We start from the raw sequence: 19,707 nt of genomic DNA on the forward strand, positions 1-19,707 counted from the left end.
TTTCTACTTCTAACTACTGGTTCATAAATGAATACGTTTGAAAATGGAATGCATCAACAGAACGTTGTTGGCAGTATAAAAATATCTACAGCACCTTGTATTCCCAGGTGATCTCCCACCCAAGTACTAACCAGGCCCAACACTGCTTAGCTTCCAAGATCAGATGAGATTGGGCGTATCCAGTGTGGTGTGGCTGTAGATGAGCTTTGCGGTTTCTGTTTGAACTTTTCTACTTCTAACTACTGGTTCATAAATGAATACGTTTGAAAATGGAATGCATCAACAGAACGGTGTTGGCAGTATAAAAATATCTACAGCACCGTGTATTCCCAGGTGGTCTCCCATCCAAGTACTAACCAGGCCCAACACTGCTTAGCTTCCAAGATCAGATGAGATTGGGCGTATCCAGTGTTGTGTGGCGGTAGATAAGCTTTGTGGTTTCTGTTAGAACTTTTCTACTTCTAAATACTGGTTCATAAATGAATACGTTTGAAAATGGAATGCATCAACAGAACGGTGTTGGCAGTATAAAAATATCTACAGCACCTTGTATTCCCAGGTGGTCTCCCATCCAAGTACTAACCAGGCCCAACACTGCTTAGCTTCCAAGATCAGATGAGATTGGGCGTATCCAGTGTTGTGTGGCTGTAGATAAGCTTTGTGGTTTCTGTTAGAACTTTTCTACTTCTAAATACTGGTTCATAAATGAATAGGTTTGAAAATGGAATGCATCAACAGAACGGTGTTGGCAGTATAAAAATATCTACAGGACCTTGTATTCCCAGGTGGTCTCCCATCCAAGTACTAACCAGGCCCAACACTGCTTAGCTTCCAAGATCAGATGAGATTGGGCGTATCCAGTGTGGTGTGGCTGTAGATGAGCTTTGTGGTTTCTGTTAGAACTTTTCTACTTCTAACTACTGGTTCATAAATGAATACTTTTGAAAATGGAATGCATCAACAGTACGGTGTTGGCAGTATAAAAATATCTACAGCACCTTGTATTCCCAAGTGGTCTCCCATCCAAGTACTAACCAGGCTCAACACTGCTTAGCTTTCTAGATCAGATGAGATTGGGCGTATCCAGTGTGGTGTGGCTGTAGATGAGCTTTGTGATTTCTGTTAGAACTTTTCTACTTTTAACTACTGGTTCATAAATGAATACGTTTGAAAATGGAATGCATCAACAGAACGGTGTTGGCAGTATAAAAATATCTACAGCACCTTGTATTCCCAGGTGGTCTCCCATCCAAGTACTAACCAGGCCCAACACTGCTTAGCTTCCAAGATCAGATGAGATTGGGCGTATCCAGTGCGGTGTTGCTGTAGATGAGCTTTGTGGTTTCTGTTAGAACTTTTCTACTTTTAACTACTGGTTCATAAATGAATACGTTTGAAAATGGAATGCATCAACAGAACGGTGTTGGCAGTATAAAAATATCTACAGCACCTTGTATTCCCAGGTGGTCTCCCATCCAAGTACTAACCAGGCCCAACACTGCTTAGCTTCCAAGATCAGATGAGATTGGGCGTATCCAGTGTGGTGTGGCTGTAGATGAGCTTTATGGTTTCTGTTAGAACTTTTCTACTTCTAACTACTGGTTCATAAATGAATACGTTTGAAAATGGAATGCATCAACAGAACGGTGTTGGCAGTATAAAAATATCTACAGCACCTTGTATTCCCAGGTGGTCTCCCATCCAAGTACTAACCAGGCCCAACACTGCTTAGCTTCCAAGATCAGATGAGATTGGGCGTATCCAGTGTAGTGTGGCTGTAGATGAGCTGAGTGGTTTCTGTTAGAACGTTTCTACTTCTAACTACTGGTTCATAAATAAATATGTTTGAAAATGGAATGCATCAACAGAACGGTGTTGGCAGTATAAAAATATCTACAGCACCTTGTATTCCCAGGTGGTCTCCCATCCAAGTACTAACCAGGCCCAACACTGCTTAGCTTCCAAGATCAGATGAGATTGGGCGCATCCAGTGTGGTGTGGCTGTAGATGAGCTTCGTGGTTTCTGTTAGAACTTTTCTACTTCTAACTACTGGTTCATAAATGAATACGTTTGAAAATGGAATGCATCAACAGAACGGTGTTGGCAGTATAAAAATATCTACAGCACCTTGTATTCCCAGGTGGTCTCCCATCCAAGTAATAACCAGGCCCAATACTGCTTAGCTTCCAAGATCAGATGAGATTGGGCGTATCCAGTGTGGTGTAGCTGTAGATGAGCTTTGTGGTTTCTGTTTGAACTTTTCTACTTCTAACTACTGGTTCATAAATGAATACATTTGAAAATTGAATGCATCAACAGAACGGTGTTGGAAGTATAAAAATGTCTACAGCACCTTGTATTCCCAGGTGGTCTCCCATCCAAGTACTAAACAGGCCCAACACTGCTTAGCTTCCAAGATCAGATGAGATTGGGCGTATCCATTGTGGTGTGCTGTAGATGAACTTTGTGGTTTCTGTTAGAACTTTTCTACTTCTAACTACTGGTTCATAAATGAATACGTTTGAAAATGGAATGCATCAACAGAACGTTGTTGGCAGTATAAAAATATCTACAGCACCTTGTATTCCCAGGTGGTCTCCCATCAAAGTACTAACCAGGCCCAACACGGCTTAGCTTCCAAGATCAGATGAGATTGGGCGTATCCAGTGTGGTGTGGCTGTAGATGAGCTTTGTGGTTTCTGTTTGAACTTTTCTACTTCTAACTACTGGTTCATAAATGAATATGTTTGAAAATGGAATGCATCAACAGAACGGTGTTGGCAGTATAAAAATATCTACAGCACCTTGTATTCCCAGGTGGTCTCCCATCCAAGAACTAACCAGGCCCAACACTGCTTAGCTTCCAAGATCAGATGAGATTGGGCATATCCAGTGTGGTGTGGCTGTAGATGAACTTTGTGATTTCTGTTAGAACTTTTCTACTTCTAACTACTGGTTCATAAATGAATACATTTGAAAATGGAATGCATCAACAGAACGGTGTTGGCAGTATAAAAATATCTACAGCACCTTGTATTCCCAGGTGGTCTCCCATCCAAGTACTAACCAGGCCCAACACTGCTTAGCTTCCAAGATCAGATGAGATTGGGCGTATCCAGTGTGGTGTGGCTGTAGATGAGCTTTATGGTTTCTGTTAGAACTTTTCTACTTCTAACTACTGGTTCATAAATGAATACATTTGAAAATGGAATGCATCAACAGAACGGTGTTGGCAGTATAAAAATATCTACAGCACCTTGTATTCCCAGGTGGTCTCCCATCCAAGTACTAACCAGGCCCAACACTGCTTAGATTCCAAGATCAGATGAGATTGGGCGTATCCAGTGCGGTGTGGCTGTAGATGAGCTTTGTGGTTTCTGTTAGAACTTTTCTACTTTTAACTACTGGTTCATAAATGAATACGTTTGAAAATGGAATGCATCAACAGAACGGTGTTGGCAGTATAAAAATATCTACAGCACCTTGTATTCCCAGGTGGTCTCCCATCAAAGTACTAACCAGGCCCAACACTGCTTAGCTTCCAAGATCAGATGAGATTGGGCGTATCCAGTGTAGTGTGGCAGTAGATGAGCTGAGTGGTTTCTGTTAGAACGTTTCTACTTCTAACTACTGGTTCATAAATGAATATGTTTGAAAATGGAATGCATCAACAGAACGGTGTTGGCAGTATAAAAATATCTACAGCACCTTGTATTCCCAGGTGGTCTCCCATCCAAGTACTAACCAGGCCCAACACTGCTTAGCTTCCAAGATCAGATGAGATTGGGCGCATCCAGTGTGGTGTGGCTGTAGATGAGCTTCGTGGTTTCTGTTAGAACTTTTCTACTTCTAACTACTGGTTCATAAATGAATACGTTTGAAAATGGAATGCATCAACAGAACGGTGTTGGCAGTATAAAAATATCTACAGCACCTTGTATTCCCAGGTGGTCTCCCATCCAAGTAATAACCAGGCCCAATACTGCTTAGCTTCCAAGATCAGATGAGATTGGGCGTATCCAGTGTGGTGTAGCTGTAGATGAGCTTTGTGGTTTCTGTTTGAACTTTTCTACTTCTAACTACTGGTTCATAAATGAATACATTTGAAAATTGAATGCATCAACAGAACGGTGTTGGAAGTATAAAAATGTCTACAGCACCTTGTATTCCCAGGTGGTCTCCCATCCAAGTACTAAACAGGCCCAACACTGCTTAGCTTCCAAGATCAGATGAGATTGGGCGTATCCATTGTGGTGTGCTGTAGATGAACTTTGTGGTTTCTGTTAGAACTTTTCTACTTCTAACTACTGGTTCATAAATGAATACGTTTGAAAATGGAATGCATCAACAGAACGTTGTTGGCAGTATAAAAATATCTACAGCACCTTGTATTCCCAGGTGATCTCCCACCCAAGTACTAACCAGGCCCAACACTGCTTAGCTTCCAAGATCAGATGAGATTGGGCGTATCCAGTGTGGTGTGGCTATAGATGAGCTTTGCGGTTTCTGTTTGAACTTTTCTACTTCTAACTACTGGTTCATAAATGAATACGTTTGAAAATGGAATTCATCAACAGAACGGTGTTGGCAGTATAAAAATATCTACAGCACCGTGTATTCCCAGGTGGTCTCCCATCCAAGTACTAACCAGGCCCAACACTGCTTAGCTTCCAAGATCAGATGAGATTGGGCGTATCCAGTGTTGTGTGGCGGTAGATAAGCTTTGTGGTTTCTGTTAGAACTTTTCTACTTCTAAATACTGGTTCATAAATGAATACGTTTGAAAATGGAATGCATCAACAGAACGGTGTTGGCAGTATAAAAATATCTACAGCACCTTGTATTCCCAGGTGGTCTCCCATCCAAGTACTAACCAGGCCCAACACTGCTTAGCTTCCAAGATCAGATGAGATTGGGCGTATCCAGTGTTGTGTGGCTGTAGATAAGCTTTGTGGTTTCTGTTAGAACTTTTCTACTTCTAAATACTGGTTCATAAATGAATACGTTTGAAAATGGAATGCATCAACAGAACGGTGTTGGCAGTATAAAAATATCTACAGCACCTTGTATTCCCAGGTGGTCTCCCATCCAAGTACTAACCAGGCCCAACACTGCTTAGCTTCCAAGATCAGATGAGATTGGGCGTATCCAGTGTGGTGTGGCTGTAGATGAGCTTTGTGGTTTCTGTTAGAACTTTTCTACTTCTAACTACTGGTTCATAAATGAATACTTTTGAAAATGGAATGCATCAACAGTACGGTGTTGGCAGTATAAAAATATCTACAGCACCTTGTATTCCCAAGTGGTCTCCCATCCAAGTACTAACCAGGCTCAACACTGCTTAGCTTCCTAGATCAGATGAGATTGGGCGTATCCAGTGTGGTGTGGCTGTAGATGAGCTTTGTGGTTTCTGTTAGAACTTTTCTACTTTTAACTACTGGTTCATAAATGAATACGTTTGAAAATGGAATGCATCAACAGAACGGTGTTGGCAGTATAAAAATATCTACAGCACCTTGTATTCCCAGGTGGTCTCCCATCCAAGTACTAACCAGGCCCAACACTGCTTAGCTTCCAAGATCAGATGAGATTGGGCGTATCCAGTGCGGTCTGGCTGTAGATGAGCTTTGTGGTTTCTGTTAGAACTTTTCTACTTTTAACTACTGGTTCATAAATGAATACGTTTGAAAATGGAATGCATCAACAGAACGGTGTTGGCAGTATAAAAATATCTACAGCACCTTGTATTCCCAGGTGGTCTCCCATCCAAGTACTAACCAGGCCCAACACTGCTAAGTTTCCAAGATCAGATGAGATTGGGCGTATCCAGTGTGGTGTGGCTGTAGATGAACTTTGTGGTTTCTGTTAGAACTTTTCTACTTCTAACTACTGGTTCATAAATGAATACGCTTTAAAATGGAATGCATCAACAGAACGGTGTTGGCAGTATAAAATTATCTACAGCACCTTGTATACCCAGGTGGTCTCCCATCCAAGTACTAACCAGGCCCAACACTGCTTAGCTTCCAAGATCAGATGAGATTGGGCGTATCCAGTGTGGTGTGGCTGTAGATGAGCTTTATGGTTTCTGTTAGAACTTTTCTACTTCTAACTACTGGTTCATAAATGAATACGTTTGAAAATGGAATGCATCAACAGAACGGTGTTGGCAGTATAAAAATATCTACAGCACCTTGTATTCCCAGGTGGTCTCCCATCCAAGTACTAACCAGGCCCAACACTGCTTAGCTTCCAAGATCAGATGAGATTGGGCGTATCCAGTGTAGTGTGGCTGTAGATGAGCTGAGTGGTTTCTGTTAGAACGTTTCTACTTCTAACTACTGGTTCATAAATTAATATGTTTGAAAATGGAATGCATCAACAGAACGGTGTTGGCAGTATAAAAATATCTACAGCACCTTGTATTCCCAGGTGGTCTCCCATCCAAGTACTAACCAGGCCCAACACTGCTTAGCTTCCAAGATCAGATGAGATTGGGCGCATCCAGTGTGGTGTGGCTGTAGATGAGCTTCGTGGTTTCTGTTAGAACTTTTCTACTTCTAACTACTGGTTCATAAATGAATACGTTTGAAAATGGAATGCATCAACAGAACGGTGTTGGCAGTATAAAAATATCTACAGCACCTTGTATTCCCAGGTGGTCTCCCATCCAAGTAATAACCAGGCCCTATACTGCTTAGCTTCCAAGATCAGATGAGATTGGGCGTATCCAGTGTGGTGTAGCTGTAGATGAGCTCTGTGGTTTCTGTTTGAACTTTTCTACTTCTAACTACTGGTTCATAAATGAATACATTTGAAAATTGAATGCATCAACAGAACGGTGTTGGAAGTATAAAAATGTCTACAGCACCTTGTATTCCCAGGTGGTCTCCCATCCAAGTACTAAACAGGCCCAACACTGCTTAGCTTCCAAGATCAGATGAGATTGGGCGTATCCATTGTGGTGTGCTGTAGATGAACTTTGTGGTTTCTGTTAGAACTTTTCTACTTCTAACTACTGGTTCATAAATGAATACGTTTGAAAATGGAATGCATCAACAGAACGTTGTTGGCAGTATAAAAATATCTACAGCACCTTGTATTCCCAGGTGATCTCCCACCCAAGTACTAACCAGGCCCAACACTGCTTAGCTTCCAAGATCAGATGAGATTGGGCGTATCCAGTGTGGTGTGGCTGTAGATGAGCTTTGCGGTTTCTGTTTGAACTTTTCTACTTCTAACTACTGGTTCATAAATGAATACGTTTGAAAATGGAATGCATCAACAGAACGGTGTTGGCAGTATAAAAATATCTACAGCACCTTGTATTCCCAGGTGGTCTCCCATCCAAGTACTAACCAGGCCCAACACTGCTTAGCTTCCAAGATCAGATGAGATTGGGCGTATCCAGTGTGCTGTGGCTGTAGATGAGCTTTGTTGTTTCTGTTAGAACTTTTCTACTTCTAACTACTGGTTCATAAATGAATACGTTTGAAAATGGAATTCATCAACAGAACGGTGTTGGCAGTATAAAAATATCTACAGCACCGTGTATTCCCAGGTGGTCTCCCATCCAAGTACTAACCAGGCCCAACACTGCTTAGCTTCCAAGATCAGATGAGATTGGGCGTATCCAGTGTTGTGTGGCGGTAGATAAGCTTTGTGGTTTCTGTTAGAACTTTTCTACTTCTAAATACTGGTTCATAAATGAATACGTTTGAAAATGGAATGCATCAACAGAACGGTGTTGGCAGTATAAAAATATCTACAGCACCTTGTATTCCCAGGTGGTCTCCCATCCAAGTACTAACCAGGCCCAACACTGCTTAGCTTCCAAGATCAGATGAGATTGGGCGTATCCAGTGTTGTGTGGCTGTAGATAAGCTTTGTGGTTTCTGTTAGAACTTTTCTACTTCTAAATACTGGTTCATAAATGAATACGTTTGAAAATGGAATGCATCAACAGAACGGTGTTGGCAGTATAAAAATATCTACAGCACCTTGTATTCCCAGGTGGTCTCCCATCCAAGTACTAACCAGGCCCAACACTGCTTAGCTTCCAAGATCAGATGAGATTGGGCGTATCCAGTGTGGTGTGGCTGTAGATGAGCTTTGTGGTTTCTGTTAGAACTTTTCTACTTCTAACTACTGGTTCATAAATGAATACTTTTGAAAATGGAATGCATCAACAGTACGGTGTTGGCAGTATAAAAATATCTACAGCACCTTGTATTCCCAAGTGGTCTCCCATCCAAGTACTAACCAGGCTCAACACTGCTTAGCTTCCTAGATCAGATGAGATTGGGCGTATCCAGTGTGGTGTGGCTGTAGATGAGCTTTGTGGTTTCTGTTAGAACTTTTCTACTTTTAACTACTGGTTCATAAATGAATACGTTTGAAAATGGAATGCATCAACAGAACGGTGTTGGCAGTATAAAAATATCTACAGCACCTTGTATTCCCAGGTGGTCTCCCATCCAAGTACTAACCAGGCCCAACACTGCTTAGCTTCCAAGATCAGATGAGATTGGGCGTATCCAGTGCGGTGTGGCTGTAGATGAGCTTTGTGGTTTCTGTTAGAACTTTTCTACTTTTAACTACTGGTTCATAAATGAATACGTTTGAAAATGGAATGCATCAACAGAACGGTGTTGGCAGTATAAAAATATCTACAGCACCTTGTATTCCCAGGTGGTCTCCCATCCAAGTACTAACCAGGCCCAACACTGCTAAGTTTCCAAGATCAGATGAGATTGGGCGTATCCAGTGTGGTGTGGCTGTAGATGAACTTTGTGGTTTCTGTTAGAACTTTTCTACTTCTAACTACTGGTTCATAAATGAATACGCTTTAAAATGGAATGCATCAACAGAACGGTGTTGGCAGTATAAAATTATCTACAGCACCTTGTATACCCAGGTGGTCTCCCATCCAAGTACTAACCAGGCCCAACACTGCTTAGCTTCCAAGATCAGATGAGATTGGGCGTATCCAGTGTGGTGTGGCTGTAGATGAGCTTTATGGTTTCTGTTAGAACTTTTCTACTTCTAACTACTGGTTCATAAATGAATACGTTTGAAAATGGAATGCATCAACAGAACGGTGTTGGCAGTATAAAAATATCTACAGCACCTTGTATTCCCAGGTGGTCTCCCATCCAAGTACTAACCAGGCCCAACACTGCTTAGCTTCCAAGATCAGATGAGATTGGGCGTATCCAGTGTAGTGTGGCTGTAGATGAGCTGAGTGGTTTCTGTTAGAACGTTTCTACTTCTAACTACTGGTTCATAAATTAATATGTTTGAAAATGGAATGCATCAACAGAACGGTGTTGGCAGTATAAAAATATCTACAGCACCTTGTATTCCCAGGTGGTCTCCCATCCAAGTACTAACCAGGCCCAACACTGCTTAGCTTCCAAGATCAGATGAGATTGGGCGCATCCAGTGTGGTGTGGCTGTAGATGAGCTTCGTGGTTTCTGTTAGAACTTTTCTACTTCTAACTACTGGTTCATAAATGAATACGTTTGAAAATGGAATGCATCAACAGAACGGTGTTGGCAGTATAAAAATATCTACAGCACCTTGTATTCCCAGGTGGTCTCCCATCCAAGTAATAACCAGGCCCTATACTGCTTAGCTTCCAAGATCAGATGAGATTGGGCGTATCCAGTGTGGTGTAGCTGTAGATGAGCTCTGTGGTTTCTGTTTGAACTTTTCTACTTCTAACTACTGGTTCATAAATGAATACATTTGAAAATTGAATGCATCAACAGAACGGTGTTGGAAGTATAAAAATGTCTACAGCACCTTGTATTCCCAGGTGGTCTCCCATCCAAGTACTAAACAGGCCCAACACTGCTTAGCTTCCAAGATCAGATGAGATTGGGCGTATCCATTGTGGTGTGCTGTAGATGAACTTTGTGGTTTCTGTTAGAACTTTTCTACTTCTAACTACTGGTTCATAAATGAATACGTTTGAAAATGGAATGCATCAACAGAACGTTGTTGGCAGTATAAAAATATCTACAGCACCTTGTATTCCCAGGTGATCTCCCACCCAAGTACTAACCAGGCCCAACACTGCTTAGCTTCCAAGATCAGATGAGATTGGGCGTATCCAGTGTGGTGTGGCTGTAGATGAGCTTTGCGGTTTCTGTTTGAACTTTTCTACTTCTAACTACTGGTTCATAAATGAATACGTTTGAAAATGGAATGCATCAACAGAACGGTGTTGGCAGTATAAAAATATCTACAGCACCGTGTATTCCCAGGTGGTCTCCCATCCAAGTACTAACCAGGCCCAACACTGCTTAGCTTCCAAGATCAGATGAGATTGGGCGTATCCAGTGTTGTGTGGCGGTAGATAAGCTTTGTGGTTTCTGTTAGAACTTTTCTACTTCTAAATACTGGTTCATAAATGAATACGTTTGAAAATGGAATGCATCAACAGAACGGTGTTGGCAGTATAAAAATATCTACAGCACCTTGTATTCCCAGGTGGTCTCCCATCCAAGTACTAACCAGGCCCAACACTGCTTAGCTTCCAAGATCAGATGAGATTGGGCGTATCCAGTGTTGTGTGGCTGTAGATAAGCTTTGTGGTTTCTGTTAGAACTTTTCTACTTCTAAATACTGGTTCATAAATGAATACGTTTGAAAATGGAATGCATCAACAGAACGGTGTTGGCAGTATAAAAATATCTACAGCACCTTGTATTCCCAGGTGGTCTCCCATCCAAGTACTAACCAGGCCCAACACTGCTTAGCTTCCAAGATCAGATGAGATTGGGCGTATCCAGTGTGGTGTGGCTGTAGATGAGCTTTGTGGTTTCTGTTAGAACTTTTCTACTTCTAACTACTGGTTCATAAATGAATACTTTTGAAAATGGAATGCATCAACAGTACGGTGTTGGCAGTATAAAAATATCTACAGCACCTTGTATTCCCAAGTGGTCTCCCATCCAAGTACTAACCAGGCTCAACACTGCTTAGCTTCCTAGATCAGATGAGATTGGGCGTATCCAGTGTGGTGTGGCTGTAGATGAGCTTTGTGGTTTCTGTTAGAACTTTTCTACTTCTAACTACTGGTTCATAAATGAATACGTTTGAAAATGGAATGCATCAACAGAACGGTGTTGGCAGTATAAAAATATTTACAGCACCTATGTATTCCCAGGTGGTCTCCCATCCAAGTACTAACCAGGCCCAACACTGCTTAGCTTCCAAGATCGGATGAGATTGGGCATATCCAGTATGGTGTGGCTGTAGAAGAGCTTTATGGTTTCTGTTAGTACTTTTCTACTTCTAACTACTGGTTCATAAATGAATACGTTTGAAAATGGAATGCATCAACAGAACGGTGTTGGCAGTATAAAAATATCTACAGCACCTTGTATTCCCAGGTGGTCTCCCATCCAAGTACTAACCAGGCCCAACACTGCTTAGCTTCCAAGATCAGATGAGATTGGGCGTATCCAGTGTGGTGTGGCTGTAGATAAACTTTGTGGTTTCTGTTAGAACTTTTCTACTTCTAACTACTGGTTCATAAATGAATACATTTTAAAATGGAATGCATCAACAGAACGGTGTTGGCAGTATAAAATTATCTACAGCACCTTGTATTCCCAGGTGGTCTCCCATCCAAGTACTAACCAGGCCCAACACTGCTTAGCTTCCAAGATCAGATGAGATTGGGCGTTTTCCAGTGTGGTGTGTCTGTAGATGAGCTTTATGGTTTCTGTTAGAACTTTTCTACTTCTAACTACTGGTTCATAAATGAATACGTTTGAAAATGGAATGCATCAACAGAACGGTGTTGGCAGTATAAAAATATCTACAGCACCTTGTATTCCCAGGTGGTCTCCCATCCAAGTACTAACCAGGCCCAACACTGCTTAGCTTCCAAGATCAGATGAGATTGGGCGTATCCAGTGTGGTGTGGCTGTAGATGAACTTTGTGGATTCTGTTAGAACTTTTCTACTTCTAACTACTGGTTCATAAATGAATACATTTTAAAATGGAATGCATCAACAGAACGGTGTTGGCAGTATAAAATTATCTACAGCACCTTGTATTCCCAGGTGGTCTCCCATCCAAGTACTAACCAGACCCAACACTGCTTAGCTTCCAAGATCAGATGAGATTGGGCGTATCCAGTGTGGTGTGGCTGTAGATGAGCTTTATGGTTTCTGTTAGAACTTTTCTACTTCTAAAAACTGGTTCATAAATGAATACGTTTGAAAATGGAATGCATCAACAGAACGGTGTTGGCAGTATAAAAATATCTACAGCACCTTGTATTCCCAGGTGGTCTCCCATCAAAGTACTAACCAGGCCCAACACTGCTTAGCTTCCAAGATCAGATGAGATTGGGCGTATCCAGTGTGGTGTGGCTGTAGATGAGCTTTGTGGTTTCTGTTTGAACTTTTCTACTTCTAACTACTGGTTCATAAATGAATACGTTTGAAAATGGAATGCATCAACAGAACGGTGTTGGCAGTATAAAAATATCTACAGCACCTTGTATTCCCAGGTGGTCTCCCATCCAAGTACTAACCAGGCCCAACACTGCTTAGCTTCCAAGATCAGATGAGATTGGGCGTATCCAGCGTGGTGTGGCTGTAGATGAGCTTTGTGGTTTCTGTTAGAACTTTTCTACTTGTAACTACTGGTTCATAAATGAATACGTTTGAAAATGGAATGCATCAACAGAACGGTGTTGGCAGTATAAAAATATCTACAGCACCTTGTATTTCCAGGTGGTCTCCCATCCAAGTACTAACCAGGCCCAACACTGCTTAGCTTCCAAGATCAGATGAGATTGGGCGTATCCAGTGTGGTGTGGCTGTAGATGAACTTTGTGGTTTCTGTTAGAACTTTTCTACTTCTAACTACTGGTTCATAAATGAACACGTTTTAAAATGGAATGCATCAACAGAACAGTGTTGGCAGTATAAAATTATCTACAGCACCTTGTATACCCAGGTGGTCTCCCATCCAAGTACTAACCAGGCCCAACACTGCTTAGCTTCCAAGATCAGATGAGATTGGGCGTATCCAGTGTGGTGTGGCTGTAGATGAGCTTTATGGTTTCTGTTAGAACTTTTCTACTTCTAACTACTGGTTCATAAATGAATACGTTTGAAAATGGAATGCATCAACAGAACGGTGTTGGCAGTATAAAATTATCTACAGCACCTTGTATACCCAGGTGGTCTCCCATCCAAGTACTAACCAGGCCCAACACTGCTTAGCTTCCAAGATCAGATGAGATTGGGCGTATCCAGTGTGGTGTGGCTGTAGATGAGCTTTATGGTTTCTGTTAGAACTTTTCTACTTCTAACTACTGGTTCATAAATGAATATGTTTGAAAATGGAATGCATCAACAGAACGGTGTTGGCAGTATAAAAATATCTACAGCACCTTGTATTCCCAGGTGGTCTCCCATCCAAGTACTAACCAGGACCAACACTGCTTAGCTTCCAAGATCAGATGAGATTGGGCGTATCCAGTGTAGTGTGGCTGTAGATGAGCTTAGTGGTTTCTGTTTGAACTTTTCTACTTCTAACTACTGGTTCATAAATGAATACATTTGAAAATTGAATGCATCAACAGAACGGTGTTGGAAGTATAAAAATGTCTACAGCACCTTGTATTCCCAGGTGGTCTCCCATCCAAGTACTAACCAGGCCCAACACTGCTTAGCTTCCAAGATCAGATGAGATTGGGCGTATCCAGTGTGGTGTGGCTGTAGATAAGCTTTATGGTTTCTGTTAGAACTTTTCTACTTCTAACTACTGGTTAATAAATGAATACGTTTGAAAATGGAATGCATCAACAGAGCGGTGTTGGCAGTATAAAAATATCTACAGCACCTTGTATTCCCAGGTGGTCTCCCATCCAAGTACTAACCAGGACCAACACTGCTTAGCTTCCAAGATCAGATGAGATTGGGCGTATCCAGTGTAGTGTGGCTGTAGATGAGCTTAGTGGTTTCTGTTAGAACGTTTCTACTTCTAACTACTGGTTCATAAATGAATACGTTTGAAAATGGAATGCATCAACAGAACGGTGTTGGCAGTATAACAATATCTACAGCACCTTGTATTCCCAGGTGGTCTCCCATCCAAGTACTAACCAGGCCCAACACTGCTTAGCTTCCAAGATCAGATGAGATTGGGCGTATCCAGTGTGGTGTGGCTGTAGATGAGCTTTGTGGTTTCTGTTAGAACTTTTCTACTTCTAACTACTGGTTCATAAATGAATACGTTTGAAAATGGAATGCATCAACAGAACGGTGTTGGCAGTATAAAAATATCTACAGCACCTTGTATTCCCAGGTGGTCTCCCATCCAAGTACTAACCAGGCCCAATACTGCTTAGCTTCCAAGATCAGATGAGATTGGGCGTATCCAGTGTGGTGTGGCTGTAGATGAGCTTTGTGGTTTCTGTTTGAACTTTTCTACTTCTAACTACTGGTTCATAAATGAATACATTTGAAAATTGAATGCATCAACAGAACGGTGTTGGAAGTATAAAAATGTCTACAGCACCTTGTATTCCCAGGTGGTCTCCCATCCAAGTACTAACCAGGCCCAACACTGCTTAGCTTCCAAGATCAGATGAGATTGGGCGTATCCATTGTGGTGTGGCTGTAGATGAACTTTGTGGTTTCTGTTAGAACTTTTCTACTTCTAACTACTGGTTCATAAATGAATACGTTTGAAAATGGAATGCATCAACAGAACGGTGTTGGCAGTATAAAAATATCTACAGCACCTTGTATTCCCAGGTGATCTCCCACCCAAGTACTAACCAGGCCCAACACTGCTTAGCTTCCAAGATCAGATGAGATTGGGCGTATCCAGTGTGGTGTGGCTGTAGATGAGCTTTGTGGTTTCTGTTTGAACTTTTCTACTTCTAACTACTGGTTCATAAATAAATACGTTTGAAAATGGAATGCATCAACAGAACGGTGTTGGCAGTATAAAAATATCTACAGCACCTTGTATTCCCAGGTGGTCTCCCATCCAAGTACTAACCAGGACCAACACTGCTTAGCTTCCAAGATCAGATGAGATTGGGCGTATCCAGTGTAGTGTGGCTGTAGATGAGCTTAGTGGTTTCTGTTAGAACGTTTCTACTTCTAACTACTGGTTCATAAATGAATATGTTTGAAAATGGAATGCATCAACAGAACGGTGTTGGCAGTATAAAAATATCTACAGCACCATGTATTCCCAGGTGGTCTCCCATCCTAGTACTAACCAGGCCCAACACTGCTTAGCTTCCAAGATCAGATGAGATTGAGCGTATCCAGTGTGGTGTGGCTGTAGATGAGCTTTGTGGTTTCTGTTAGAACTTTTCTACTTCTAACTACTGGTTCATAAATGAATACGTTTGAAAATGGAATGCATCAACAGAACGGTGTTGGCAGTATAAAAATATCTACAGCACCTTGTATTCCCAGGTGGTCTCCCATCCAAGTACTAACCAGGCCCAATACTGCTTAGCTTCCAAGATCAGATGAGATTGGGCGTATCCAGTGTGGTGTGGCTGTAGATGAGCTTTGTGGTTTCTGTTTGAACTTTTCTACTTCTAACTACTGGTTCATAAATGAATACATTTGAAAATGGAATGCATCAACAGAACGGTGTTGGAAGTATAAAAATGTCTACAGCACCTTGTATTCCCAGGTGGTCTCCCATCCAAGTACTAACCAGGCCCAACACTGCTTAGCTTCCAAGATCAGATGAGATTGGGCGTATCCAGTGTGGTGTGGCTGTAGATGAGCTTTGTGGTTTCTGTTAGAACTTTTCTACTTCTAACTACTGGTTCATAAATGAATACGTTTGAAAATGGAATGCATCAACAGAACGGTGTTGGCAGTATAAAAATATCTACAGCACCTTGTATTCCCAGGTGGTCTCCCATCCAAGTACTAACCAGGCCCAATACTGCTTAGCTTCCAAGATCAGATGAGATTGGGCGTATCCAGTGTGGTGTGGCTGTAGATGAGCTTTGTGGTTTCTGTTTGAACTTTTCTACTTCTAACTACTGGTTCATAAATGAATACATTTGAAAATTGAATGCATCAACAGAACGGTGTTGGAAGTATAAAAATGTCTACAGCACCTTGTATTCCCAGGTGGTCTCCCATCCAAGTACTAACCAGGCCCAACACTGCTTAGCTTCCAAGATCAGATGAGATTGGGCGTATCCATTGTGGTGTGGCTGTAGATGAACTTTGTGGTTTCTGTTAGAACTTTTCTACTTCTAACTACTGGTTCATAAATGAATACGTTTGAAAATGGAATGCATCAACAGAACGTTGTTGGCAGTATAAAAATATCTACAGCACCTTGTATTCCCAGGTGATCTCCCACCCAAGTACTAACCAGGCCCAACACTGCTTAGCTTCCAAGATCAGATGAGATTGGGCGTATCCAGTGTGGTGTGGCTGTAGATGAGCTTTGTGGTTTCTGTTTGAACTTTTCTACTTCTAACTACTGGTTCATAAATAAATACGTTTGAAAATGGAATGCATCAACAGAACGGTGTTGGCAGTATAAAAATATCTACAGCACCTTGTATTCCCAGGTGGTCTCCCATCCAAGTACTAACCAGGCCCAACACTGCTTAGCTTCCAAGATCAGATGAGATTGGGCGTATCCAGTGTGGTGTGGCTGTAGATGAGCTTTGTGGTTTCTGTTAGAACTTTTCTACTTCTAACTACTGGTTCATAAATGAATACGTTTGAAAATGGAATGCATCAACAGAACGGTGTTGGCAGTATAAAAATATTTACAGCACCTATGTATTCCCAGGTGGTCTCCCATCCAAGTACTAACCAGGCCCAACACTGCTTAGCTTCCAAGATCGGATGAGATTGGGCATATCCAGTGTGGTGTGGCTGTAGAAGAGCTTTATGGTTTCTGTTAGTACTTTTCTACTTCTAACTACTGGTTCATAAATGAATACGTTTGAAAATGGAATGCATCAACAGAACGGTGTTGGCAGTATAAAAATATCTATAGCACCTTGTATTCCCAGGTGGTCTCCCATCCAAGTACTAACCATGCCCAACACTGCTTAGCTTCCAAGATCAGATGAGATTGGGCGTATCCAGTGTGGTGTGCCTGTAGATGAGCTTTATGGTTTCTGTTAGAACTTTTCTACTTCTAACTACTGGTTCATAAATGAATACGTTTGAAAATGGAATGCATCAACAGAACCGTGTTGGCAGTATAAAAATATCTACAGCACCTTGTATTCCCAGGTGGTCTCCCATCCAAGTACTAACCAGGCCCAACACTGCTTAGCTTCCAAGTTCAGATGAGATTGGGCGTATCCAGTGTGGTGTGGCTGTAGATAAACTTTGTGGTTTCTGTTAGAACTTTTCTACTTCTAACTACTGGTTCATAAATGAATACGTTTTAAAATGGAATGCATCAACAGAAAGGTGTTGGCAGTATAAAATTATCTACAGCACCTTGTATTCCCAGGTGGTCTCCCATCCAAGTACTAACCAGGCCCAACACTGCTTAGCTTCCAAGATCAGATGAGATTGGGCGTATCCAGTGTGGTGTGGCTGTAGATGAGCTTTATGGTTTCTGTTAGAACTTTTCTACTTCTAACTACTGGTTCATAAATGAATACGTTTGAAAATGGAATGCATCAACAGAACGGTGTTGGCAGTATAAAAATATCTACAGCACCTTGTATTCCCAGGTGGTCTCCCATCCAAGTACTAACCAGGCCCAACACTGCTTAGCTTCCAAGATCAGATGAGATTGGGCGTATCCAGTGTGGTGTGGCTGTAGATGAGCTTTGTGGTTTCTGTTAGAACTTTTCTACTTCTAACTACTGGTTCATAAATGAATACGTTTGAAAATGGAATGCATCAACAGAACGGTGTTGGCAGTATAAAAATATCTACAGCACCTTGTATTCCCAGGTGGTCTCCCATCCAAGTACTAACCAGGCCCAACACTGCTTAGCTTCCAAGATCAGATGAGATTGGGCGTATCCAGTGTGGTGTGGCTGTAGATGAACTTTGTGGTTTCTGTAATAACTTTTCTACTTCTAACTACTGGTTCATAAATGAATACATTTTAAAATGGAATGCATCAACAGAACGGTGTTGGCAGTATAAAATTATCTACAGCACCTTGTATTCCCAGGTGGTCTCCCATCCAAGTACTAACCAGACCCAACACTGCTTAGCTTCCAAGATCAGATGAGATTGGGCATATCCAGTGTGGTGTGGCTGTAGATGAACTTTGTGGTTTCTGTTAGAACTTTTCTACTTCTAACTACTGGTTCATAAAGGAATATGTTTTAAAATGGAAAGCATCAACAGAACGGTGTTTGCAGTATAAAATTATCTACAGCACCTTGTATTCCCAGGTGGTCTCCCATCCAAGTACTAACCAGGCCCAACACTGCTTAGCTTCCAAGATCAGATGAGATTGGGCGTATCCAGTGTGGTGTGGCTGTAGATGAGCTTAATGGTTTCTGTTAGAACTTTTCTACTTCTAACTACTGGTTCATAAATGAATACATTTGAAAATGGAATGCATCAACAGAACGGTGTTGGCAGTATAAAAATATCTACAGCACCTTGTATTCCCAGGTGGTCTCCCATCCAAGTACTAACCAGGCCCAACACTGCTTAGCTTCCAAGATCAGATGAGATTGGGCGTATCCAGTGTGGTGTAGCTGTAGATGAGCTTTGTGGTTTCTGTTAGAACTTTTCTACTTGTAACTACTGGTTCATAAATGAATACGTTTGAAAATGGAATGCATCAACAGAACGGTGTTGGCAGTATAAAAATATCTACAGCACCTTGTATTCCCAGGTGGTCTCCCATCCAAGTACTAACCAGGCCCAACACTGCTTAGCTTCCAAGATCAGATGAGATTGGGCGTATCCAGTGTGGTGTAGCTGTAGATGAACTTTGTGGTTTCTGTTAGAACTTTTCTACTTCTAACTACTGGTTTATAAATGAATAAGTTTTAAAATGGAATGCATCAACAGAACGGTGTTGGCAGTATAAAATTATTTACAGCACCTTGTATACCCAGGTGGTCTCCCATCCAAGTACTAACCAGGCCATACACTGCTTAGCTTCCAAGATCAGATGAGAATGGGCGTATCCAGTGTGGTGTGGCTGTTGATGAGCTTTATGGTTTCTGTTAGAACTTTTCTACTTCTAACTACTGGTTCATAAATGAATACGTTTGAAAATGGAATGCATCAACAGAACGGTGTTGGCAGTATAAAAATATCTACAGCACCTTGTATTCCCAGGTGGTCTCCCATCCAAGTACTAACCAGGCCCAACACTGCTTAGCTTCCAAGATCAGATGAGATTGGGCATATCCAGTGTGGTGTGGCTGTAGATGAACTTTGTGGTTTCTGTTAGAACTTTTCTACTTCTAACTACTGGTTCATAAATGAATATGTTTTAAAATGGAAAGCATCAACAGAACGGTGTTTGCAGTATAAAATTATCTACAGCACCTTGTATTCCCAGGTGGTCTCCCATCCAAGTACTAACCAGGCCCAACACTGCTTAGCTTCCAAGATCAGATGAGATTGGGCTTATCCAGTGTGGTGTGGCTGTAGATGAGCTTTATGGTTTCTGTTAGAACTTTTCTACTTCTAACTACTGGATCATAAATGAATACATTTGAAAATG

The 19,707-nt window shown here is 41.6% G+C and overlaps 65 non-coding genes and 22 pseudogenes across 65 annotated transcripts; all 87 read right to left on the reverse strand.

Annotated features, from left to right (window-relative positions):
• Positions 1-82: 82 nt before the first annotated feature.
• Positions 83-201, reverse strand: LOC135063027 (5S ribosomal RNA). The gene has a single exon (XR_010249367.1). It is a non-coding gene; the product is annotated as a 5S ribosomal RNA (ribosomal RNA).
• A 107-nt stretch (positions 202-308) lies between these two features.
• LOC134889865 (5S ribosomal RNA) lies at positions 309-427 on the reverse strand (annotated as a pseudogene).
• Positions 428-534: 107 nt separating this feature from the next.
• LOC135067820 (5S ribosomal RNA) lies at positions 535-653 on the reverse strand. Its single transcript, XR_010254029.1, has one exon. It is a non-coding gene; the product is annotated as a 5S ribosomal RNA (ribosomal RNA).
• Positions 654-760: 107 nt separating this feature from the next.
• Positions 761-879, reverse strand: LOC135066748 (5S ribosomal RNA). Its single transcript, XR_010252989.1, has one exon. It is a non-coding gene; the product is annotated as a 5S ribosomal RNA (ribosomal RNA).
• A 107-nt stretch (positions 880-986) lies between these two features.
• LOC134891866 (5S ribosomal RNA) lies at positions 987-1,105 on the reverse strand (annotated as a pseudogene).
• Positions 1,106-1,212: 107 nt separating this feature from the next.
• On the reverse strand, positions 1,213-1,331 carry LOC135060621 (5S ribosomal RNA). Its single transcript, XR_010247015.1, has one exon. It is a non-coding gene; the product is annotated as a 5S ribosomal RNA (ribosomal RNA).
• Positions 1,332-1,438: 107 nt separating this feature from the next.
• Positions 1,439-1,557, reverse strand: LOC134900466 (5S ribosomal RNA). Its single transcript, XR_010173975.1, has one exon. It is a non-coding gene; the product is annotated as a 5S ribosomal RNA (ribosomal RNA).
• A 107-nt stretch (positions 1,558-1,664) lies between these two features.
• Positions 1,665-1,783, reverse strand: LOC135060781 (5S ribosomal RNA). The gene has a single exon (XR_010247174.1). It is a non-coding gene; the product is annotated as a 5S ribosomal RNA (ribosomal RNA).
• Positions 1,784-1,890: 107 nt separating this feature from the next.
• Positions 1,891-2,009, reverse strand: LOC134901484 (5S ribosomal RNA). Its single transcript, XR_010174974.1, has one exon. It is a non-coding gene; the product is annotated as a 5S ribosomal RNA (ribosomal RNA).
• Positions 2,010-2,116: 107 nt separating this feature from the next.
• Positions 2,117-2,235, reverse strand: LOC134888828 (5S ribosomal RNA; annotated as a pseudogene).
• Positions 2,236-2,342: 107 nt separating this feature from the next.
• Positions 2,343-2,460, reverse strand: LOC134893062 (5S ribosomal RNA; annotated as a pseudogene).
• Positions 2,461-2,567: 107 nt separating this feature from the next.
• On the reverse strand, positions 2,568-2,686 carry LOC135065603 (5S ribosomal RNA). The gene has a single exon (XR_010251880.1). It is a non-coding gene; the product is annotated as a 5S ribosomal RNA (ribosomal RNA).
• A 107-nt stretch (positions 2,687-2,793) lies between these two features.
• On the reverse strand, positions 2,794-2,912 carry LOC135069465 (5S ribosomal RNA). Its single transcript, XR_010255645.1, has one exon. It is a non-coding gene; the product is annotated as a 5S ribosomal RNA (ribosomal RNA).
• A 107-nt stretch (positions 2,913-3,019) lies between these two features.
• LOC134900467 (5S ribosomal RNA) lies at positions 3,020-3,138 on the reverse strand. The gene has a single exon (XR_010173976.1). It is a non-coding gene; the product is annotated as a 5S ribosomal RNA (ribosomal RNA).
• Positions 3,139-3,245: 107 nt separating this feature from the next.
• LOC135067137 (5S ribosomal RNA) lies at positions 3,246-3,364 on the reverse strand. The gene has a single exon (XR_010253361.1). It is a non-coding gene; the product is annotated as a 5S ribosomal RNA (ribosomal RNA).
• A 107-nt stretch (positions 3,365-3,471) lies between these two features.
• LOC135069071 (5S ribosomal RNA) lies at positions 3,472-3,590 on the reverse strand. Its single transcript, XR_010255262.1, has one exon. It is a non-coding gene; the product is annotated as a 5S ribosomal RNA (ribosomal RNA).
• A 107-nt stretch (positions 3,591-3,697) lies between these two features.
• LOC134901495 (5S ribosomal RNA) lies at positions 3,698-3,816 on the reverse strand. Its single transcript, XR_010174985.1, has one exon. It is a non-coding gene; the product is annotated as a 5S ribosomal RNA (ribosomal RNA).
• Positions 3,817-3,923: 107 nt separating this feature from the next.
• On the reverse strand, positions 3,924-4,042 carry LOC134888829 (5S ribosomal RNA; annotated as a pseudogene).
• A 107-nt stretch (positions 4,043-4,149) lies between these two features.
• Positions 4,150-4,267, reverse strand: LOC134893063 (5S ribosomal RNA; annotated as a pseudogene).
• A 107-nt stretch (positions 4,268-4,374) lies between these two features.
• On the reverse strand, positions 4,375-4,493 carry LOC135066648 (5S ribosomal RNA). Its single transcript, XR_010252891.1, has one exon. It is a non-coding gene; the product is annotated as a 5S ribosomal RNA (ribosomal RNA).
• Positions 4,494-4,600: 107 nt separating this feature from the next.
• Positions 4,601-4,719, reverse strand: LOC134889866 (5S ribosomal RNA; annotated as a pseudogene).
• A 107-nt stretch (positions 4,720-4,826) lies between these two features.
• Positions 4,827-4,945, reverse strand: LOC135067821 (5S ribosomal RNA). Its single transcript, XR_010254030.1, has one exon. It is a non-coding gene; the product is annotated as a 5S ribosomal RNA (ribosomal RNA).
• Positions 4,946-5,052: 107 nt separating this feature from the next.
• On the reverse strand, positions 5,053-5,171 carry LOC134900469 (5S ribosomal RNA). Its single transcript, XR_010173978.1, has one exon. It is a non-coding gene; the product is annotated as a 5S ribosomal RNA (ribosomal RNA).
• Positions 5,172-5,278: 107 nt separating this feature from the next.
• Positions 5,279-5,397, reverse strand: LOC134888621 (5S ribosomal RNA; annotated as a pseudogene).
• A 107-nt stretch (positions 5,398-5,504) lies between these two features.
• On the reverse strand, positions 5,505-5,623 carry LOC134901361 (5S ribosomal RNA). Its single transcript, XR_010174851.1, has one exon. It is a non-coding gene; the product is annotated as a 5S ribosomal RNA (ribosomal RNA).
• A 107-nt stretch (positions 5,624-5,730) lies between these two features.
• LOC134887581 (5S ribosomal RNA) lies at positions 5,731-5,849 on the reverse strand (annotated as a pseudogene).
• Positions 5,850-5,956: 107 nt separating this feature from the next.
• LOC135064054 (5S ribosomal RNA) lies at positions 5,957-6,075 on the reverse strand. Its single transcript, XR_010250371.1, has one exon. It is a non-coding gene; the product is annotated as a 5S ribosomal RNA (ribosomal RNA).
• Positions 6,076-6,182: 107 nt separating this feature from the next.
• On the reverse strand, positions 6,183-6,301 carry LOC135060782 (5S ribosomal RNA). The gene has a single exon (XR_010247175.1). It is a non-coding gene; the product is annotated as a 5S ribosomal RNA (ribosomal RNA).
• A 107-nt stretch (positions 6,302-6,408) lies between these two features.
• On the reverse strand, positions 6,409-6,527 carry LOC134901506 (5S ribosomal RNA). Its single transcript, XR_010174996.1, has one exon. It is a non-coding gene; the product is annotated as a 5S ribosomal RNA (ribosomal RNA).
• Positions 6,528-6,634: 107 nt separating this feature from the next.
• Positions 6,635-6,753, reverse strand: LOC134889266 (5S ribosomal RNA; annotated as a pseudogene).
• A 107-nt stretch (positions 6,754-6,860) lies between these two features.
• Positions 6,861-6,978, reverse strand: LOC134893064 (5S ribosomal RNA; annotated as a pseudogene).
• A 107-nt stretch (positions 6,979-7,085) lies between these two features.
• Positions 7,086-7,204, reverse strand: LOC135063028 (5S ribosomal RNA). The gene has a single exon (XR_010249368.1). It is a non-coding gene; the product is annotated as a 5S ribosomal RNA (ribosomal RNA).
• A 107-nt stretch (positions 7,205-7,311) lies between these two features.
• On the reverse strand, positions 7,312-7,430 carry LOC135066831 (5S ribosomal RNA). Its single transcript, XR_010253069.1, has one exon. It is a non-coding gene; the product is annotated as a 5S ribosomal RNA (ribosomal RNA).
• A 107-nt stretch (positions 7,431-7,537) lies between these two features.
• LOC134889867 (5S ribosomal RNA) lies at positions 7,538-7,656 on the reverse strand (annotated as a pseudogene).
• Positions 7,657-7,763: 107 nt separating this feature from the next.
• Positions 7,764-7,882, reverse strand: LOC135067822 (5S ribosomal RNA). Its single transcript, XR_010254031.1, has one exon. It is a non-coding gene; the product is annotated as a 5S ribosomal RNA (ribosomal RNA).
• Positions 7,883-7,989: 107 nt separating this feature from the next.
• LOC134900470 (5S ribosomal RNA) lies at positions 7,990-8,108 on the reverse strand. Its single transcript, XR_010173979.1, has one exon. It is a non-coding gene; the product is annotated as a 5S ribosomal RNA (ribosomal RNA).
• A 107-nt stretch (positions 8,109-8,215) lies between these two features.
• LOC134888622 (5S ribosomal RNA) lies at positions 8,216-8,334 on the reverse strand (annotated as a pseudogene).
• Positions 8,335-8,441: 107 nt separating this feature from the next.
• LOC134900877 (5S ribosomal RNA) lies at positions 8,442-8,560 on the reverse strand. The gene has a single exon (XR_010174379.1). It is a non-coding gene; the product is annotated as a 5S ribosomal RNA (ribosomal RNA).
• A 107-nt stretch (positions 8,561-8,667) lies between these two features.
• On the reverse strand, positions 8,668-8,786 carry LOC134887582 (5S ribosomal RNA; annotated as a pseudogene).
• Positions 8,787-8,893: 107 nt separating this feature from the next.
• LOC135064055 (5S ribosomal RNA) lies at positions 8,894-9,012 on the reverse strand. The gene has a single exon (XR_010250372.1). It is a non-coding gene; the product is annotated as a 5S ribosomal RNA (ribosomal RNA).
• Positions 9,013-9,119: 107 nt separating this feature from the next.
• LOC135060783 (5S ribosomal RNA) lies at positions 9,120-9,238 on the reverse strand. The gene has a single exon (XR_010247176.1). It is a non-coding gene; the product is annotated as a 5S ribosomal RNA (ribosomal RNA).
• A 107-nt stretch (positions 9,239-9,345) lies between these two features.
• Positions 9,346-9,464, reverse strand: LOC134901518 (5S ribosomal RNA). The gene has a single exon (XR_010175008.1). It is a non-coding gene; the product is annotated as a 5S ribosomal RNA (ribosomal RNA).
• Positions 9,465-9,571: 107 nt separating this feature from the next.
• LOC134889267 (5S ribosomal RNA) lies at positions 9,572-9,690 on the reverse strand (annotated as a pseudogene).
• A 107-nt stretch (positions 9,691-9,797) lies between these two features.
• Positions 9,798-9,915, reverse strand: LOC134893065 (5S ribosomal RNA; annotated as a pseudogene).
• Positions 9,916-10,022: 107 nt separating this feature from the next.
• LOC135063030 (5S ribosomal RNA) lies at positions 10,023-10,141 on the reverse strand. Its single transcript, XR_010249370.1, has one exon. It is a non-coding gene; the product is annotated as a 5S ribosomal RNA (ribosomal RNA).
• A 107-nt stretch (positions 10,142-10,248) lies between these two features.
• Positions 10,249-10,367, reverse strand: LOC134889868 (5S ribosomal RNA; annotated as a pseudogene).
• Positions 10,368-10,474: 107 nt separating this feature from the next.
• On the reverse strand, positions 10,475-10,593 carry LOC135067823 (5S ribosomal RNA). Its single transcript, XR_010254032.1, has one exon. It is a non-coding gene; the product is annotated as a 5S ribosomal RNA (ribosomal RNA).
• A 107-nt stretch (positions 10,594-10,700) lies between these two features.
• Positions 10,701-10,819, reverse strand: LOC134900471 (5S ribosomal RNA). Its single transcript, XR_010173980.1, has one exon. It is a non-coding gene; the product is annotated as a 5S ribosomal RNA (ribosomal RNA).
• A 107-nt stretch (positions 10,820-10,926) lies between these two features.
• On the reverse strand, positions 10,927-11,045 carry LOC134888623 (5S ribosomal RNA; annotated as a pseudogene).
• Positions 11,046-11,152: 107 nt separating this feature from the next.
• On the reverse strand, positions 11,153-11,272 carry LOC134891501 (5S ribosomal RNA; annotated as a pseudogene).
• A 107-nt stretch (positions 11,273-11,379) lies between these two features.
• Positions 11,380-11,498, reverse strand: LOC134900472 (5S ribosomal RNA). Its single transcript, XR_010173981.1, has one exon. It is a non-coding gene; the product is annotated as a 5S ribosomal RNA (ribosomal RNA).
• A 107-nt stretch (positions 11,499-11,605) lies between these two features.
• LOC134885668 (5S ribosomal RNA) lies at positions 11,606-11,725 on the reverse strand. The gene has a single exon (XR_010169778.1). It is a non-coding gene; the product is annotated as a 5S ribosomal RNA (ribosomal RNA).
• A 107-nt stretch (positions 11,726-11,832) lies between these two features.
• LOC134900473 (5S ribosomal RNA) lies at positions 11,833-11,951 on the reverse strand. The gene has a single exon (XR_010173982.1). It is a non-coding gene; the product is annotated as a 5S ribosomal RNA (ribosomal RNA).
• Positions 11,952-12,058: 107 nt separating this feature from the next.
• On the reverse strand, positions 12,059-12,177 carry LOC135062219 (5S ribosomal RNA). Its single transcript, XR_010248573.1, has one exon. It is a non-coding gene; the product is annotated as a 5S ribosomal RNA (ribosomal RNA).
• Positions 12,178-12,284: 107 nt separating this feature from the next.
• On the reverse strand, positions 12,285-12,403 carry LOC134901286 (5S ribosomal RNA). Its single transcript, XR_010174777.1, has one exon. It is a non-coding gene; the product is annotated as a 5S ribosomal RNA (ribosomal RNA).
• Positions 12,404-12,510: 107 nt separating this feature from the next.
• LOC134901967 (5S ribosomal RNA) lies at positions 12,511-12,629 on the reverse strand. Its single transcript, XR_010175442.1, has one exon. It is a non-coding gene; the product is annotated as a 5S ribosomal RNA (ribosomal RNA).
• Positions 12,630-12,736: 107 nt separating this feature from the next.
• LOC135063511 (5S ribosomal RNA) lies at positions 12,737-12,855 on the reverse strand. The gene has a single exon (XR_010249839.1). It is a non-coding gene; the product is annotated as a 5S ribosomal RNA (ribosomal RNA).
• A 107-nt stretch (positions 12,856-12,962) lies between these two features.
• On the reverse strand, positions 12,963-13,081 carry LOC135064056 (5S ribosomal RNA). Its single transcript, XR_010250373.1, has one exon. It is a non-coding gene; the product is annotated as a 5S ribosomal RNA (ribosomal RNA).
• Positions 13,082-13,188: 107 nt separating this feature from the next.
• Positions 13,189-13,307, reverse strand: LOC135064057 (5S ribosomal RNA). The gene has a single exon (XR_010250374.1). It is a non-coding gene; the product is annotated as a 5S ribosomal RNA (ribosomal RNA).
• A 107-nt stretch (positions 13,308-13,414) lies between these two features.
• Positions 13,415-13,533, reverse strand: LOC135068995 (5S ribosomal RNA). The gene has a single exon (XR_010255186.1). It is a non-coding gene; the product is annotated as a 5S ribosomal RNA (ribosomal RNA).
• A 107-nt stretch (positions 13,534-13,640) lies between these two features.
• LOC135060240 (5S ribosomal RNA) lies at positions 13,641-13,759 on the reverse strand. The gene has a single exon (XR_010246632.1). It is a non-coding gene; the product is annotated as a 5S ribosomal RNA (ribosomal RNA).
• A 107-nt stretch (positions 13,760-13,866) lies between these two features.
• On the reverse strand, positions 13,867-13,985 carry LOC135068996 (5S ribosomal RNA). The gene has a single exon (XR_010255187.1). It is a non-coding gene; the product is annotated as a 5S ribosomal RNA (ribosomal RNA).
• A 107-nt stretch (positions 13,986-14,092) lies between these two features.
• Positions 14,093-14,211, reverse strand: LOC134900475 (5S ribosomal RNA). Its single transcript, XR_010173984.1, has one exon. It is a non-coding gene; the product is annotated as a 5S ribosomal RNA (ribosomal RNA).
• A 107-nt stretch (positions 14,212-14,318) lies between these two features.
• On the reverse strand, positions 14,319-14,437 carry LOC135063873 (5S ribosomal RNA). Its single transcript, XR_010250193.1, has one exon. It is a non-coding gene; the product is annotated as a 5S ribosomal RNA (ribosomal RNA).
• A 107-nt stretch (positions 14,438-14,544) lies between these two features.
• On the reverse strand, positions 14,545-14,663 carry LOC135068303 (5S ribosomal RNA). Its single transcript, XR_010254507.1, has one exon. It is a non-coding gene; the product is annotated as a 5S ribosomal RNA (ribosomal RNA).
• A 107-nt stretch (positions 14,664-14,770) lies between these two features.
• On the reverse strand, positions 14,771-14,889 carry LOC135063031 (5S ribosomal RNA). Its single transcript, XR_010249371.1, has one exon. It is a non-coding gene; the product is annotated as a 5S ribosomal RNA (ribosomal RNA).
• A 107-nt stretch (positions 14,890-14,996) lies between these two features.
• Positions 14,997-15,115, reverse strand: LOC135068997 (5S ribosomal RNA). Its single transcript, XR_010255188.1, has one exon. It is a non-coding gene; the product is annotated as a 5S ribosomal RNA (ribosomal RNA).
• Positions 15,116-15,222: 107 nt separating this feature from the next.
• LOC134902076 (5S ribosomal RNA) lies at positions 15,223-15,341 on the reverse strand. The gene has a single exon (XR_010175551.1). It is a non-coding gene; the product is annotated as a 5S ribosomal RNA (ribosomal RNA).
• Positions 15,342-15,448: 107 nt separating this feature from the next.
• LOC135063874 (5S ribosomal RNA) lies at positions 15,449-15,567 on the reverse strand. Its single transcript, XR_010250194.1, has one exon. It is a non-coding gene; the product is annotated as a 5S ribosomal RNA (ribosomal RNA).
• Positions 15,568-15,674: 107 nt separating this feature from the next.
• LOC135060241 (5S ribosomal RNA) lies at positions 15,675-15,793 on the reverse strand. Its single transcript, XR_010246633.1, has one exon. It is a non-coding gene; the product is annotated as a 5S ribosomal RNA (ribosomal RNA).
• A 107-nt stretch (positions 15,794-15,900) lies between these two features.
• Positions 15,901-16,019, reverse strand: LOC135063875 (5S ribosomal RNA). Its single transcript, XR_010250195.1, has one exon. It is a non-coding gene; the product is annotated as a 5S ribosomal RNA (ribosomal RNA).
• A 107-nt stretch (positions 16,020-16,126) lies between these two features.
• LOC135068304 (5S ribosomal RNA) lies at positions 16,127-16,245 on the reverse strand. The gene has a single exon (XR_010254508.1). It is a non-coding gene; the product is annotated as a 5S ribosomal RNA (ribosomal RNA).
• Positions 16,246-16,352: 107 nt separating this feature from the next.
• LOC135063032 (5S ribosomal RNA) lies at positions 16,353-16,471 on the reverse strand. Its single transcript, XR_010249372.1, has one exon. It is a non-coding gene; the product is annotated as a 5S ribosomal RNA (ribosomal RNA).
• Positions 16,472-16,578: 107 nt separating this feature from the next.
• Positions 16,579-16,697, reverse strand: LOC134900476 (5S ribosomal RNA). Its single transcript, XR_010173985.1, has one exon. It is a non-coding gene; the product is annotated as a 5S ribosomal RNA (ribosomal RNA).
• A 107-nt stretch (positions 16,698-16,804) lies between these two features.
• On the reverse strand, positions 16,805-16,924 carry LOC134889198 (5S ribosomal RNA; annotated as a pseudogene).
• A 107-nt stretch (positions 16,925-17,031) lies between these two features.
• LOC134891356 (5S ribosomal RNA) lies at positions 17,032-17,150 on the reverse strand (annotated as a pseudogene).
• A 107-nt stretch (positions 17,151-17,257) lies between these two features.
• Positions 17,258-17,376, reverse strand: LOC134895565 (5S ribosomal RNA). The gene has a single exon (XR_010171922.1). It is a non-coding gene; the product is annotated as a 5S ribosomal RNA (ribosomal RNA).
• Positions 17,377-17,483: 107 nt separating this feature from the next.
• Positions 17,484-17,602, reverse strand: LOC134900478 (5S ribosomal RNA). Its single transcript, XR_010173986.1, has one exon. It is a non-coding gene; the product is annotated as a 5S ribosomal RNA (ribosomal RNA).
• Positions 17,603-17,709: 107 nt separating this feature from the next.
• LOC134900479 (5S ribosomal RNA) lies at positions 17,710-17,828 on the reverse strand. The gene has a single exon (XR_010173987.1). It is a non-coding gene; the product is annotated as a 5S ribosomal RNA (ribosomal RNA).
• A 107-nt stretch (positions 17,829-17,935) lies between these two features.
• Positions 17,936-18,054, reverse strand: LOC134900480 (5S ribosomal RNA). The gene has a single exon (XR_010173988.1). It is a non-coding gene; the product is annotated as a 5S ribosomal RNA (ribosomal RNA).
• Positions 18,055-18,161: 107 nt separating this feature from the next.
• On the reverse strand, positions 18,162-18,280 carry LOC135067035 (5S ribosomal RNA). Its single transcript, XR_010253265.1, has one exon. It is a non-coding gene; the product is annotated as a 5S ribosomal RNA (ribosomal RNA).
• A 107-nt stretch (positions 18,281-18,387) lies between these two features.
• On the reverse strand, positions 18,388-18,506 carry LOC134900482 (5S ribosomal RNA). Its single transcript, XR_010173990.1, has one exon. It is a non-coding gene; the product is annotated as a 5S ribosomal RNA (ribosomal RNA).
• A 107-nt stretch (positions 18,507-18,613) lies between these two features.
• On the reverse strand, positions 18,614-18,732 carry LOC135058446 (5S ribosomal RNA). Its single transcript, XR_010244875.1, has one exon. It is a non-coding gene; the product is annotated as a 5S ribosomal RNA (ribosomal RNA).
• A 107-nt stretch (positions 18,733-18,839) lies between these two features.
• On the reverse strand, positions 18,840-18,958 carry LOC135058447 (5S ribosomal RNA). Its single transcript, XR_010244876.1, has one exon. It is a non-coding gene; the product is annotated as a 5S ribosomal RNA (ribosomal RNA).
• Positions 18,959-19,065: 107 nt separating this feature from the next.
• On the reverse strand, positions 19,066-19,184 carry LOC134895977 (5S ribosomal RNA; annotated as a pseudogene).
• A 107-nt stretch (positions 19,185-19,291) lies between these two features.
• On the reverse strand, positions 19,292-19,410 carry LOC135059157 (5S ribosomal RNA). The gene has a single exon (XR_010245571.1). It is a non-coding gene; the product is annotated as a 5S ribosomal RNA (ribosomal RNA).
• Positions 19,411-19,517: 107 nt separating this feature from the next.
• LOC135064127 (5S ribosomal RNA) lies at positions 19,518-19,636 on the reverse strand. Its single transcript, XR_010250439.1, has one exon. It is a non-coding gene; the product is annotated as a 5S ribosomal RNA (ribosomal RNA).
• Positions 19,637-19,707: the final 71 nt, after the last annotated feature.

The sequence above is a fragment of the Pseudophryne corroboree genome, chromosome 3 (genome assembly GCF_028390025.1).
Source record: "Pseudophryne corroboree isolate aPseCor3 chromosome 3, aPseCor3.hap2, whole genome shotgun sequence".
Taxonomy (NCBI): domain Eukaryota; kingdom Metazoa; phylum Chordata; class Amphibia; order Anura; family Myobatrachidae; genus Pseudophryne; species Pseudophryne corroboree.